The following is a 16,012-nucleotide window of genomic DNA, read 5'->3' as shown; positions in this document are numbered from 1 at the left end:
CACCAGAGTCTCAAATACAGTGCTAAAGACTGGTGCCAGAAAGGGGAGTACCCTCGAGGCTTTTGAGAAGAGGAAGCAACACAATCCAAACAGTGCCTTAGAAAGATAGCACTGCTGGCATATTGTAGAATAGTTTTGAGTACGGAGAGCAGGGAAATCAATTAGGTCCTTGGCAATAATTCAGGCTTGTGGTCAGGGCTAAAAGTCTAATAGAGACATGATTTGGAAATATGGATGGGAGGTATTTTAAAGGAAGAGCTGACAGGATTTAAGGACTGAGTGTAAAAAGTTTAAGCGGGTTTCAGTTAACAAAAAAGACAGAGGGAAAGCTAGTTTTAAGAAAAGGATAGAGTTGAAATGGGAAATCATGAGTACAAGTTGGGTGGTGCAGAGGTTAAAGCATCTGCCTGCAATGTGGGAGACCTGGATTCGATCCCTGGGTCGGGAACATCCCCTGGAGAAGGAAATGGCAACCCACTCCAGTATTCTTGCCTGGAGAATCCCATGGACGGAGGAGCTTGGTGGGCTAAAGTCCACGGGTCGCAAAGAGTCGGACACGACTGATATATAAGAAATAAGATTCTTTACTGAGGTGTGAACTTACATCAGTGAAATGCACAAATCTTAGGTATACAGCTCAATAAATATTTCATATGTGAACACTCATACGATGACAACCAGATGGAGTTATAGAACATCTCCTATAAGCCAGAGGCTCCTTTTGTGTCCCCTTGGTCAATAAACCCACAGAGAAGTAATCATTATTCTAACCTCTATCACCATAGATTAGCTTTGTCTGTTTTGAATTTCCTATAAATGGAATCAAATAGTATTAACTCTTCTGTTGTGTAGCTTTCTATATTCAGTAAGACTCATTCGTAATGCTGCACGCAGCAGTTTATTCTTTTGCATTGCTATTAGCACTCCATGTTATGAATATATCACCATCTATGAATTCTGCTGATGAACATCTGGGTTGTCTCCTGCTTTTAGCTGTTATACTCGTGTATGCCATTTCTGGTGAATAAAAACCCTCGCTGGGGTCAGACGTAAAGCTGGGAGTGCTGAGTTTGGGTCAGCAGGCATACCTTGTTTAACTGCACCTCATTTCACTGTGCTTCACAGATGCTGCTTCCCCCTTTTTAAACAAATTCAAGGTCTGTGTCAACCTTGTGTTGAACAAGTCTATCAGCGCCATTTTATTTTGTGCCTTGGTGTCATATTTTAGTAATTCTTCAAAGATTTTGAAACTTCCACCAGCAAAAGGATTACAATTCACTGAAGGCTCAGGTGATGGTTAGCATCATTTTTTAGCAACATTCTTTCTTCCGGCCGTGCTGGGTCTTTGTTGCGTATGGGCTTTTCTCTAGTTGCAGCAAAGTGGGGGCTGCTCTCTAGTTGCGGTGTGATGGCTTCTCTCGTTGCGGAGGACAGGCTCTGGGCGGTACAGGCTCCAGCAGTTGCAGCACATGGGCTCAGGAGTTGTGGCTCCCGGGCTTAAGAGCACAGGCTCAACAGCTGTAGCGCACAGGCTTAGTCGCTCTGCAGCCTGCGGGGTCTTCCCGCATCAAGGATTGAACACGTGTCTCCTGCACTTGCAGGTATATTCTTTACCAGTGAGCCACCAGGGGAGCCCTGAAGTATTCTTAAATGAAGTTTTGTACATTTGTTGTTGTTCTTTTTCTAAGGCCATACTGTGGGGCATGTGGGATCTTAGTTCCCCAACCAGGGATTAACCCGTGCCCCTGCATTGGGGTCACTGGGCTGCCAGGGAGATTCCTGCATGTTGTGTTTTAAAGACATAATGTGATTTTACTCTTAATAGTTTATAGTTTAAACACAACTTTTATATGCACACGGAAACCAAAAAAATTCATATAATTCACTTTATCACAGTGATCTGGAACCAAACCACAATACATCCAAGGTATGCCTGTGTTTAGCTTTGACAATTACTGCCAAACGGTTTTCCAGGGTTTGTACCAATTTATATCACCACCACAAATGCCCTGGGCTCCTGTGGATCCACAGCTATAGCACCACTTGGAACTGCTGGTTCTTTCCTCTTAGCCATCCTGGTAGAAGTGTGGTGGTATCTCATTTAATCTGCCCTGAATGACTGATTTAATGCCTAAATTATGACTGCCTTTCCCCTACTGGCACGTTTTTTCAATTGTTTGTTAGACATTTGGATATCCTCCTATTTTACAAAGTGGGAATTCAGGCCTTTTACCCACTTAAACAAACATTAAAGTAAAAATAAAAAGATCTTTTAAAGCTTTAAACAGCTCAAGGCCCTGAAGCAACCCAGCCACAGACCTGAGGTAAGCATAGTGCTGGAGGGCTGTGCTGCCCTAAAGTGGGGACGTGTTCCGACTATCAGAGAACCTACCGATGCAAACGCTACAATGGCATGATTCTTGCAACTTTTTGTACCACTGGAAGCACTAAGAGGATTATCCAAGAACTAGAATTAAAGGGGGGGCGGGTTGTCTCCACAGAGAGAAAGACACCAGCACTTATTGTCTCCTTAGGCCTAGATACCAAGGATGTTAATTCATCCTCTACAATATACAATAGGTGGTTTACCTTTGCTTTGCTCTAGCAAAATTCCTTCTCTGAGTGCTCCCAGGATTATAAAGGGAAATTTGGTACGAACATTAAAGAGAGACCCACAGTTGAACTTTTCTCCCTGCTCTTTACTATGCTAACCAACTACTAAATCCTTCAAACTTTTGCTTATATAAAATCCTTTATATTTGTGGCATTTTCATTTCCATAGATAACCACCTTAATTCAAGCCTCATTTCTTATCTGGAAGAGATACCAGATCTCACTTTACCTTTGAAGAGGATCAGGCTATACCATTCTAAAATATGCTACTTTGGCATAAAGATTATTTTAAGCTAAAGACATTTGAGATTCAACAGATGTAGAAAACCTTTTCAGCGCTTCCCTTATCTGACTAAAAGCAGCAACTTCTAAGAAATGAGGACTGCCATAAATTCTCATTTCAGGTTGGCATCTACTCCCAGGAGAGAGATCAAGAGTAAACCTAATATAAATGCCCCATCTGGGGGAGTTTCATGGTCATGAAAAAGATGGAAAGACCATTTGCACCCACACAAGGAAATATTATCACCAACTTTCTTATCTCCCATTTGTTCTCCTCAACATTTGTGTTTCCTAAAGAAACTTGTTCTTCCCATAAAAGCCTTTTTTCCCCCTCTCTTTCTTCTACTAAGTTAGGCATAGAAATTCAAAAATTTTACTACTTCTTTGAACTATTTATCATTGAGCACTCCTGTGGTATAAATTGTGCAGGCTTTAATAAAGTCTATCTTTTCTCTTGCTAATCTTGTTTGTTAGTTTAATCTGCACACACCGCGACCTACTGACTAAGAGGGTACAGGAAAAGTTTCTTCCCCAACCTTCTAGATTATATGGTAAACCTCAGGTAAACCACTCAATGGTTAGACTAATAAAGCATTATGTTGTCATATTGCTCCTATGTGCCAGAATTTTGGCCAAACTCCTCAGTCTGACCTTTAAGATACTACATGCAAAATCAGTAGAGAAAATAGGGAAGTGATTTTTGAAAGGTAATTGGAAGCCTGCTGGCACTTTCAGGAAAGATGTTGGTCACTGAAACTAGCAAATAAATGATCATCCTGGCCCAGGGTCTAGTGCTTGGATGTACATGCTCAAAAGAAACAAATTTTATTAGGTCAGTCAAGGTCTGGGGGGACTTCAGGTACAGGAGACAGTTTATATACACAAATGCAATTTATTAAGAAAGGAAGCATCAAGTGATTGACATATTGGCTTTCTTAAAAGGAGACCATTTTGGGGACACTAAAATTCTATCAATCCAATATTAGCTTCATATAGCTTTCTCCACTTTGGGGGCAAGCATGTTGGAATTCTGACACCAAGAGGCTAGAGAGGGTCTTCTTCTTGGCTGACAAGGCATGTATTTGACTTTTTTCTTTCTTTCTCTTTTTTTGACTTTCTTTTCTTTACAGACAAGTACCGATATTAGTCATTGTTACCAACATGTTATAATTGCCAAAATGACTATCTACATTAAGACCTCCGATGAGACAAGTTTTAAGAAAAATACGCTCTAAGTTGCTTCAGTCTTGTCTGACCCTTTGTGACTCTATGGATCATAGCCCGCCAGGCTCCTCTGTCCATGGGATTCTCCAAGAAAGAATATTGGAGTGGGTTGCCATGCCCTTCTCCAAGGGATGTTCCCGACCCAGGGATCAAATCTGTCTCTCTTACTCTCCTGCATTGGCAGGCAGGTTCTTTACCACTAGTGCCACCTGGGAAGCCTAAGAAAATACATCAGCTTCTAGAGGACTAAGCCAAAGTAGGGCTTGTAGGTTTGTTGCTGTTGTTCAGTAACTAAGTCATATCCAACTCTTTGCAATCCCATGGGCTGTAGCACAAAAGGCTTCCCTGTCCTTCACCATCTCCCAGAGTTGGCTCAAACTCCTGTCCATTGAGTCACGAGATGCCATCCAACCATCTCAGCCTCTGCTGCCCCTTCTCCTGATGCTTTCAATCCTTCCCAGCATCAGGGTCTTTATCCAATGAGTTGGCTCTTCAAAACAGGTGGCTAAGGTATTAGAGCTTAAGCATCAGTCCTTCCAATGAATACTCAGGGTTGATTTCCTTTAGGATTGACTGGTTTGATCTTCTCGTAGTCCAAGGGACTCTCTAGAGTCTTCTCCATAACCACAATTCGAAAGCATCAATTCTTCAGCCCTCAACCTTCTTTATGGTCCAACTATCACATCCATACATGACTAATGGAAAAAGCATAGCTCTGACTATATGGACTTTTGTCAGTAAAGTGATATCTCTGCTTTTTAATACAGTACCTAGGTTTGTCACAGTTTTCCTTCCAAGGAGCAAGTGTCTTTTAATTTCATGACTGTAGTCACTGTCCACAGTTATTGTGGAGCCCAAGAAAAGAAAATCTGTCAGGGTTTCCACTTTTTCCCTTTCTATTTGCCATGAAGTGATGGGACCAGATGCCATGACCTTAGTGTTTTAATGTTGAGTTTCAAGCCAGCTTTTCCACTCTTTCATCCTTACCAAGAGGCTCCTTAGTTCCTCTTCACTTTCTGCCATTAGAGTGATATCATGTGCGTATCTGAGGTTGCTGATATTTCTCCTAGCAATCTTGATTTCAGCTTGTGATTCATCCAGACCAGCATTTCACACAATGTACACCGCATGTAAGTTAAACAAGCAGGGTGACAATATACAGCCTCATCATACTTCTTTCCCAAGTTTGAACCAATCTATTGTTCCATGTCCAGTTCTAATTGTTGCTTCTTGACCTGCATACAGATTTCTCAGGAGACAGGTAAGGTGGTCCAGTATTCCCATCTTTTTAAGAATTTTCTGGTGTTTTTCTGGAATTCCCTTGCTTTCTCCATGATCCAGTGAATACTGGCAATTTGATCTCTGGTTTCTCTGCCTTTTCTAAACCCAACTTATACACCTGAAAGTTCTCAGTTCATCTACTGCTGAAACCTGATAAATCTGTATGCATGTCAAGAAGCAACAGTTAGAAATGGACATGGAACAACAGACTGGTTCAAAATTGGGAAAGGAGTATGTCAAGGCTGTATATTGTTGCTCTGCTTATTTAACTTATATGCAGAGTACATTGTGTGAAATGCTAGGCTGGAGGAAGCACAAGCTGGAATCAAGATTGCCGGGAGAAATATCAATAACCTCAGAAATGCAGACACCACCCTTATGGCAGAAAGCGAAGAGGAACTGAAGAGCTTCTTGATGAAAGTGAAAGAGGAGAGTCAAAAACCTTGCTTAAAACTCAACATTAAAAAAATGAAGATCATGGCTTCTGGTCCTATCACTTCATGGCAAATAGACGGGGAAACAATGGAAATAGTGACAGACTTTATCTTCTTAGGCTCCAAAATCACTGCAGATAGTGACTGCAGCCATGAAATTAAAAGATGTTTACTCCTCGGAAGAAAAGCTATGACCAACCTAGACAGCATATTAAAAAGCAGAAACATTACTTTGTTGACAAAGGTCTGTCTAGTCTAAGCTATGGTTTTTTCAGGAATCAGAGTTGGACCATAACAAAGCTCAGCACCAAAGAATTGATGCTTTTGAACTGTGGTGTTGGAGAAGACTCTTGAGAATCACTTGACTGCAAGGAGAGCAACCAGTCAATCCTAAAGGAAATCAACCCTGAATATTCATTGGAAAGACTGATGTTGAAGCTGAAACTCCAATACTTTGGCCACCTGATGCAAAGAACTGACTAATTGGGAAAAGACCCTGATGCTGGGAAAGACTGAATGCAGGAGGGGAAGGGGATGACAGAGGATGAGATGGTTGGATGGCATCATCAACTCAATGCACGTGTGTTTGAGCAAGCTCTGGGAGTTGGTGATAGACAGGGAAGCCTGGCATGCTGCAGTCCATGGGGCTGCAAAGAGCCAGACACAACTGAAGTGAACTGAAACATAGCTTGAAGGATTTTGAGCACAATCTTGCAAGCATGTGAAATGAGTGCAACTGTATAGTAGTCTGAATATCCTTTGGCATTGCCTGTCTTTGGGAATGGAATGAGCACTGACCTTTTCCGGTCCCATGGCCACTGGTGAATTTTCCAAATTTGCTAACATACTGAAGGCCACACTTTAATAGCATCATCTTATATGACTTTAAGTAGCTCAGCTAGAATTCCATCACCTCCACTAGCTTTGTTTGTAGTAATCCTTCCTAAGGCCCACTTGACTCCACGCTCCAAGATGTCAAGCTCTAGGTGAGTGACCACACCACCATGGTTACCCAGGTCATTAAGATCTTTTTTGTATAGTTCCTCTGTGTATTCTTGCCACCTCTTCTTAACTTCTTCTGCTTGTTAGGTCCACATCATTTCTGTCCTTTATCATGACCATCCTTGCAGGAAATCTTCCCTAGATATCTTCAATTTTCTTGAAGAGATCTCTAGTCTTTTCCATTTTATTGTTTTCCTCTATTTCTTTGCATTGTTCATTGAAGAAGGCCATCTAATCTCTCCTTACTATTCTCTGGAACTCAGCATTCAGTTGGTTGTATCTTTTCCTTTCTCCCTTGCCTTCAGCTTCTTTTTTCCTATTAGGTTGGTGGCAAAAGTAATTTCGGTTTTGCATTGTTGAAATTTTCCATTTGATACTGAAATATATTTTTAAATAAAGGTGGCTATGTTATACATCATTATAACACTCATTTCTTGCTTTATATGTTTTTGCTAATGACATTACTTGCTATTTATGTTTATTTTAGATTATAGAAATGATGTTTAGACAAAAAGCAAATTTGAGTGACTTTTTTATTTGAGTTAAAAATGGGTAGTAAAGCAACAGAGACATCTCACAACATCAACAATGCGTTAGGTCCAGGAACTGCTAAGGGACATACAGTGCAGTGGTGGTTCAAGAAATTTTGCAAAGGAGATGAGAGCCTTGAAGATGAGGAGTGTAGTGGCTGGCCACTGGACGTTGACAACGACCAACTGAGGGCAATCGTTGAAGCTGATCCTCTGACAACTGCACGAGAAGTTGCTGAAGAACTCAACATTGACCATTCTATAGTCATTTGGCATTTGAAGCAAACTGGAAAGGTGAAAAAGCTCGATAAGTGGTACCTCATGACTTAACTGAAAACAAAAACAAAAACAAAAACTAATGTTTTGAAGTGTCGTCTTCTCTTATTCTATGCAACAACAATTTCTTGATCAGATTATGATGTGTGACAAAAAGTGGATTTTATACAGCAACCAGCGATGACCAGCTCAGTGGATGGACTGATAAACTCCAAAGCACTTTCCAAGGCCGAACTTGCACCAAAACAGTCATGGCCACTGTTTGGTGGTCTGCTGTCCGTCTGATCCACTACAGCTTTCTGAATCCCAGCAAAACCATTACATCTGAGATGTACGCTCAGCAAATCAATGAGGTGCCCCCAAAACAGCAACACCTGCACCCAGTGCTGGTCAACAGAACAGGCCCTATTCTTCTGCAAGACAACACCCGACCGCACGTCGCGCAACCAAGACTTCAAAAGTTGAGCGAATTGGGCTATGCAGTTTTACCTCATCCGCCATAGTTACTTGACCTCTTGCAAACTGATTACCACTTCTTCAAGTATCTCAACAACTTTTTGCAAGGAAAATACTTCCATAACCAGCAGGAGGTAGGAAATGCTTTCCAAGAGTTCGTCGAATCCTAAAGCACATATTTTTATGCTATAGAAATGAACAAACTTATTGGCAAAAATGTGCTGATTGTAATGGTTCCTATTTTGATTAATAAGTATGTGTTGGGGCTTGTTATAATGATTTAAAATTCATGGTCCAAAACTGTATTTACTTTTGTACCAACCTAATATCTGTAAAGCCTCCTCAGACAACCACTTTGCCTCCTTGCATTTCTTTTTCTTTGGGATGGTTTTGGTCACTGCCTCCTGTACAACGTCATGAACCTCTGTCCACAGTTCCTTAGACACTCTGTCTACCAGATCTAATCCTTTGAATCTATTCATCACCTCCATAGTATAATCACAAGGGATTTGATTTTGATCATACCTGAATGGCCTAATGGTTTCCCCTACTTTCTTCAATTTAAGCCTGAACTTTGCAATAAGGAGCTCATGATCTAAGCCACAATCAGCTCACAGTCTTGCTTTTCTTGACTGTATAGAGCTCTCCCCTCTTCATCTGTAAAGAACATAATCAATCTGATTTTGGTATTGACCATCTGGTGACGTCCAAGTGTAGAATCATCTCTTCGGTTGTTGAAATGGTGTCTCCTTTGACCACCGTGTTCTCTTGACAAAACTCTGTTAGCCTTTACCCTGCTTTATTTTGTACTCCAAGGCCAAACTTGCCAGTTACTCCAGGTATCTCCTGACTTCCTACTTCTGCATTCCAATTCCTTATGATGAAAAGGACATCTTTTTTTCATGTTAGTTCTAGAAGGTCTTGTAGGTCTTCATAGAACTGGTAAATTTCAACTTTTTTGGCATCAGTGGTTGGGGCACAGACCTGGATAACTATGATGTTGAATGGTTTGCTTTGGAAACGAACCAAGATCATTCTGTAGTTTTTCAGAGTGCACCCAAGTACTTTGGATTCTTTTGTTGTTTGTGGACATTGTTCATCAAAGAGTACTGTGGACTCTTTCGTTGACTGTGAGGGCTACTCCATTTCTTCTAAGGGATTCTTGCCCACAGTAGTAGATATAATGGTCATCTAAATTAAATTTACCCATTATCGTCCATTTTAGTTCACTGATTCCTAAGATACTGATGTTCAGTCTTGCCATCTCCTGCTTGACTATGTCCAATTTACCTTGATTCATGGACCTAACATTCCAGGTTCCTATGCGATACTGTTCTTCATAGCATCGGACTTTACTTTCACTGCCAGACACATCCACGACTGAGTGACGTTTCTGCTTTGGCCCAGCCACCTCATTCTTACTAGAGCTTTAAGCAACTGCCTGCCACTCTTCCCCAGTAGCATACCGGACACCTTCCGACCTAGGGGGCTCATCTTGCGGTGTCATATCTTTGTGCCTTTTCATAATGTTAATGGGGTTCTCAAGGCAAGGATACTGGAGTGGGTTGCCATTTCCTCCTCCAGTAGACCACGTTTTGTCAGATCCCTTCACTATGATTCATCTGTCTTGAGTGTTGGCTTTGCATGGGATGGCTCATAGCTTCATTGAGTTACACAAGCCCCTATGCCATGACAAGACTGTGATCCACAAAGGGGAAGGCTTTCAGGTTACCACTCAGTTTAAGTCAAGGTCATTTTGCCTCTTAAGTCTAGTCTCTCAATTATGTAGCAAACTCTTCTGTAAACATTCAAATTTCTTTTCCCTTTCTTGTTAATATGCTAAAAAAGTAAATTCATCAGATTTACTCAATATCTTCTTTGTTAAATTTTTTTTCACCTTAGGGACATAACCGAATTACTATGTATAATTTTGGATATTTACAAGAAGTTCTATGTGGTTCCCACCCACATATATTTGATTAAATTTATCAGGTGTCACCTTTCCTGAAATGCGTTAATTAGATCAAAAGTATACTTATGAATCATAAAGTGAAAGTGAAGTCACCCAGTCATGTCCGACTCTTTGCGACACCATGGCCTGTAGTTTTAAGCAAAATACCTACCAGGGTTCTCCGTCCATGGGATTTCCCAGGCAAGAATACTGGAGTGGGTTACCATTTCCTTCTCCAGGAAATGTTCCCGACCCAGGGATTGAACCTGGGTCTCCCGCATTGTGGGCAGCAGCTTTACCGTCTGAGCCACCAGGGAAGTCCTTTATGAATCATAAAGCTCCTACAAATACTGCTGTCCCTTCAAGCTTCATCAACACCTATTTTCCCAGACTTGCAAATACCTCATTTAATTAAGGCTTAAGACATTCAACAAATAACAAAAACTATTAACTGGACCTTGATTAACAATTTCAATTTAGCAACATTCTCTATATATCATTTTCATTTCATTAACAGAAGTCTGTTACAACCAATAACTCTGTCAGCTTCCCATGGTGTTTAGAACAGGTGCAGACTTTTACCATACTAATGTCTTTAAACAACTACCTGAAAATATAATGGATAAGCAAAATGTGGTATATATGTACAATGAAATATTAGTCAGCCATAAAAAGGAAGGAAAATTTGACCAAGCTACAACATGCATGAACCTTGAGGACACCGTGCTGAGTGAAATCAGTCAGTCACAAAAAGACAAATATTGTAGGATTCCACTGATATGAAGTACTTAAAAGTCAAAACTGCAGAGACAGAAAGTATAATGGTGGTTTCTAGGAGCTGGGGGAAGACAGAATGGGGAGTTACTGTGTAGTAGGTCAACTTTGCTTCACAAGATGAAATGTTATGAGGATGTAAAGCAGAGAAGGGTAAGCAACTGTGTAAACATATTTAACACTGCTGAACTGCACACTCACTAATGGTTAAGATGGTAAATCTTAGGTGACTTGTATTTTAACACACACACAAAGATGCCATTAAATAAATAAAGTTCCCACTGTTATGCAATGGATATTGATAAGCACCAACATCCAAATACTAGACAGAGATTCTACAACATGGCTTAACTGTAAATGATATAATCAGCTAAGGGAAAAGCACACTTATCTGGGTAGACAGGTTTTCCAGATCTTTTACTTACGTTCACACTGAAATGCTAATTTTAGCATTTGAAATAAATGTTTTATAAATAATAAATATTTAAAATAAACAGATAGAAACCATTCCTCTCACTATTTTACCAATCCTGAATTGAAAGTACAGAAATACAAAAGCTATAAAGCCAAAAAAGGAAATAACAATGAAAGATGTCAACAAAATACTGGGGAGAGGCAAACAGACGGGTTAACGATACAGGTTTTGATGCTTCTATTTTGTTCTACTCACTTCTAAAAAACAAAGAGTGAGGAACTTAAAAAGCATACACACAGACAAGAGATAACAGCATCAAAGTCCAGGAAAGTAGGACAAACAGGTAACTGAATAAGCCAAGCATAGCTGATATCCAAGCCAGCAGCAGGAGAAACCCTAAGCAAAGAAAGCTCATCTGAACTAAATAACCTGAGCAAGGCTAAGGAATTAGTCACCAGATAGCTCCTAAAGTAGGGTGGCAGACAGGGGTGAACACAGGATTGAAAGTCCCAGAAGCAGCAGTTAGAGCCCACTCTAAACCCTCTAAGTGCCGTTCCTAATGTCAGAAAACTGGCGTTTGGGAGGTCCTAAGGCCTTCCCTTCTAGCTCAGTCGGTAAAGAATCTGCCTGCAGTGCAGGAGACTAGGGTCCGATCCCTGGGTTGGGAAGATCCCCTGGAGGAAATGGCAACCCACTCCAGTATCCTTGCCTGGAAAATCTCATGGACAGAGGAGCCTGGTGGGCTGCAGTCCATGGGATCGCAAAGAGTCGGGCACAACTGAACGACTAACACTAAGGTACTGGAGTAGGAAGACTGAGCTCACCTCCTCTCATGAGCACCAAAATTACAATTATTTATAGAGTAATTATTGAGGAAAAAGACCAGAATCTACCAGAAAAGATCTTCCACAACTAAAGACAGAAAGGAGGAATCACAACATGATAGGTAGGAGTGGGGAGTCCTAATACAGTCAAGACCCATGACTCTAGTTGAGGGACCTACAAACAGAAAAATTGTTACAATATATTTTCCCTCTGAGGGAATTTCTCCAAAGAAGAATTTCTCCAAAGAAGCCCCAATGTCCCACTGAAAACAAGTTTTCAACTCCTTTCAGTAAGGAATGGGCATGCAACTGTTGGATAATATGGTAAGAGTATGTTTATTTTGTAAGAAACCATCAAATGGTCTTCCAAAGTGGCTAAACCATTTTGCATTCCAACCAGCAAAGAGAATTCCTATTGCTCCATGATCTCTCCAGCATTTGGTGCTGTCAGAGTTTTTGGATTTTGGCCATTCTAATAGGAAAAGCAGTACGTCAAGGCTGTATATTGTTGCTCTGTTTATTTAACTTATATGCAGAGTACATCATGAGAAACACTGGGCTGGAAGAAGCACAAACTGGAATCAAGATTGCCAGGAGAAATATCAATAACCTCAGATATGCAGATGACACCACCCTTATGGCAGAAAGTGAAGAGGAACTCAAAAGCCTCTTGATGAAAGTGAGAGTGAAAAAGTTGGCTTAAAGCTCAACATTCAGAAAACTAAGATCATGGCATCTGGTTCCACCACTTCATGGGAAATAGATGGGGAAACAGTGGAAACAGTGTCAGACTTTATTTTGGGGGGCTCCAAAATCACTGCAGATGGTGACTGCAGCCATGAAATTAAAAGATGCTTACTCCTTGGAAGGAAAGTTATGACCAACCTAGATAGCATATTGAAAAGCAGAGACATTACTTTGCCAACAAAGGTCCATCTAGTCAAGGCTATGGTTTTTCCAGTGGTCATGTATGGATGTTGAGAGTTGGACTGTGAAGAAAGTTGAGTGCCGAAGAATTGATGCTTTTGAACTGTGTGGTGTTGGAGAAGACTCTTGAGAGTCCCTTGGACTGCAAGGAGATCCAACCAATCCATTCTGAAGGAGATCAGCCCTGGGTGTTCATTGGAAGGACTGATGCTAAAGCTGAAACTCCAGTACCGTCACCTCACGCGAAGAGTTGACTCATTGGAAAAGACCCTGATGCTAGGAGGCATTGGGGGCAGGAGGAGAAGGGGCCAACAGAGGATGAGATGGCTGGATGGCATCACTGACTCAATGGACATGAGTTTGAGTGAACTCCGGGAGTTGGTGATGGACAGGGAGGCCTGGCGTGCTGTGATTCATGGGGTCGCAAAGAGTCGGACACGACTGAGAGACTGAACTGAACTGAATAGGTGTAAGATGGTAACTCATTGTTATCTTAAAAGATATGTCTTTTGCAAATATTTTCTCCCATTCTGTAGCTTCTTCTTTTTAAAAAAAGATTTATTTATTTGATTTTTTGACTGTCCTGGGTCTTAGTTTTTGCACATGGGCTTTTTCTAGTTGCAGTGAGCAGGGGCTACGCTTCATTCCGGTGTACAGGCTTCTCACTGTGATGGCTCCCCTTCCTGCAGAGCACAGGCTCTGCGCACGAGGGCTTCAGCAGGTGCACCACGTGGGCTCAGCAGTGGTGGCTCGTGGGCTCTAGAGAGCAGGCTCAGTAGTGGTGGCTCAGGGGCTTAGCTGATTTGCAACATGTGGGATCTTCTCAGACCAGGGATCGAACCAGGTCCCCTGCACTGGCAGCTGGATCCAGTGGACCACCAGGGAAGGCCCTGTAGCTTATCTTCTAATTCTCTTAGACAACTTTAGCTTTTTTTCTTTTTAAACAAATTTATATATTGAACCACTCTAATTAAAGAGTTAAAGTTTCCTTGATTTATGGATGAATGTTATTAAGCAAATTCCATTGTTTTGAGTAACATCTCCTGGCATATTATCAATACTGCTTTCACATTTCTTTAATGCCTATTTCTATTCACAATACTCTACAGAATAGTAACTTCAAAACTATTACAGAGATAACAGGATACTTTTGCCTTTAACAAAAAAATCTTTTTTTTTGCTGACAAACGCTTAGCAAAAACATTTTCAAGATTGATAAGTATTTAAATAACACTGTACCATCAAGTGTTTTTAAACTCATGTTTATCATACAGTATGTAAGTATAGGGAACACTGAAGTTAAAACTGACAATTTTACATTTACTTCTTCAACTAACATTGTGAAAGAGCAGAGATAATCTTTTCTTGCCAGTCATTATTATATAGCAAAAATTTTCATATTTTCTCCAACACTGGTTTCAGAGGCAATTCTATAATAAATGGGGGCAAAAAGATACTTCTTCCCTGTAAACTGCCAATTAGTAAATGTATAAGAAATAAAAATTATTAGAAAAATCACCCATTTTGCAACCACTGCAGGACTAACTGGTTCAAGCAAATCACCAGGGGTGATAAATCCATGGCATGAAAATGCGTTTGTTGGCAAATGGTGTATTAACAGTCTTCATGTGGGTGACTATTAATTACAGAGTCATCAGTGAACATAACCTTAATAAAGGAATCAGAGAAACATACCAACAACTGAAAAACTGTCATTACAGTCTCTTGACGTGATGTAGTCAGAACAGCATGACACTTATGGAGCTTTTCTAGTTAACTGTATAACCCAAACCTAACCACAAGGGAGCAACCAGATGAGCTTATATTGCAAGACAAGAACTTTTACACAATAAGGCGCTTTTACTCTTCAAAAACTGTCAATCTTAACATGAGAAAAAGTCTGAAGAACTGTTATAGAATAAAGGCAATAGAAGAGGTATGACAACTAAACGCAATGCTTGATCCAGGACTTTTTTTTTTTTTAACTTGCTATAATGGACAGTATGAAAACTATTTGGCAACATTTGAATACTGACTATATACTACTAAGGGCATTGCATCAATATTAAATTTCTTGAATTTGATACAATTACACTTTGGTCATGTTCTTACTCTAAATAGATACAAGTAACTTTTCTCAAGAACCCAGGGAAGAAAAGAAATTGTGTATTACTGTGTTATATACTATGTAACACTGACAGAGAAAAGTAAAGCAGTGTGGCCAAGAGAGAACTGGACGTGAACCAAGCTGAAGAGTATATGAAAGCTCAGCTATATTTTTACTATTTTTCTGTATTCATTTTTCAAAATTTTAAATTCAGAAACAAAATTCATTCTCATCAAATGGGCTATAGTAGGGTAAAGATCTTAACTAATTATCACCCAGCATAAAAGTTTTATATCTCCTTGTAGACCTATTGCAAATACAATTTTTCAGACATCTGAATGACTGCTCTAGCTGTACTTCTAAGATCTCATCACGGGATATCCTTGCCTTGAGAGTAAATGAGACATAGAGTTTAATGCACTGTACTATGACAGACATGAGCTTAAAATCTTTGAGGAGGAGGTCTGACAGCAATATGGACTGAACTGATGTTATCAGTCGCCCCCACTACCTGCCACTACAAGCACATAAAAATGCGGATAAAATATGAAAATAAAAAAGGTCTTGATACCCAGCTAAACCAGAAAGATTGAAAAATTGCAGCATCCAGAGAAAAGGTGAGTTAAAGCCATAAATATAAGGGAAAACTGATGACAGGGAGCTGAGGCCTATGGGGAGCAAGCTCAGGTTCTTGTAATGAAGACATGAGAACACGACTGCAGCCGATGGGCATCATAACTCAAGCTTGTAAGCAGGTAGAAACCTGCATAAAACCCCAGAGTCAAGTGCTCCTTGATCAGAGGCCAGAAGAACCCAGCTGCTGCTGCTAAGTCGCTATAGTCGTGTCCGACCCTTAGCGACCCCATGGACTGTAGCCTACCAGGCTCTTCCGTCCATGGGATTTTCCAGGCAAGAG

At 40.6% G+C, this 16,012-nt stretch overlaps 1 protein-coding gene across 8 annotated transcripts in view; it reads right to left on the bottom strand.

The window, feature by feature from the left end:
• The window catches only part of ATG13 (autophagy related 13), a 47,248-nt gene that overhangs the window by 23,531 nt on the left and 7,705 nt on the right, over positions 1-16,012 (bottom strand). The gene's annotated exons all lie outside the window — the stretch shown is intronic.

Source organism: Oryx dammah, unplaced genomic scaffold (assembly GCF_014754425.2).
Source record: "Oryx dammah isolate SB20612 unplaced genomic scaffold, SCBI_Odam_1.1 HiC_scaffold_17, whole genome shotgun sequence".
Classification (NCBI taxonomy): Eukaryota; Metazoa; Chordata; class Mammalia; order Artiodactyla; family Bovidae; genus Oryx; species Oryx dammah.
The sequence above is the reverse complement of the archived record's forward strand: the minus strand, read 5'-3'. Positions and strand labels throughout refer to the sequence as shown.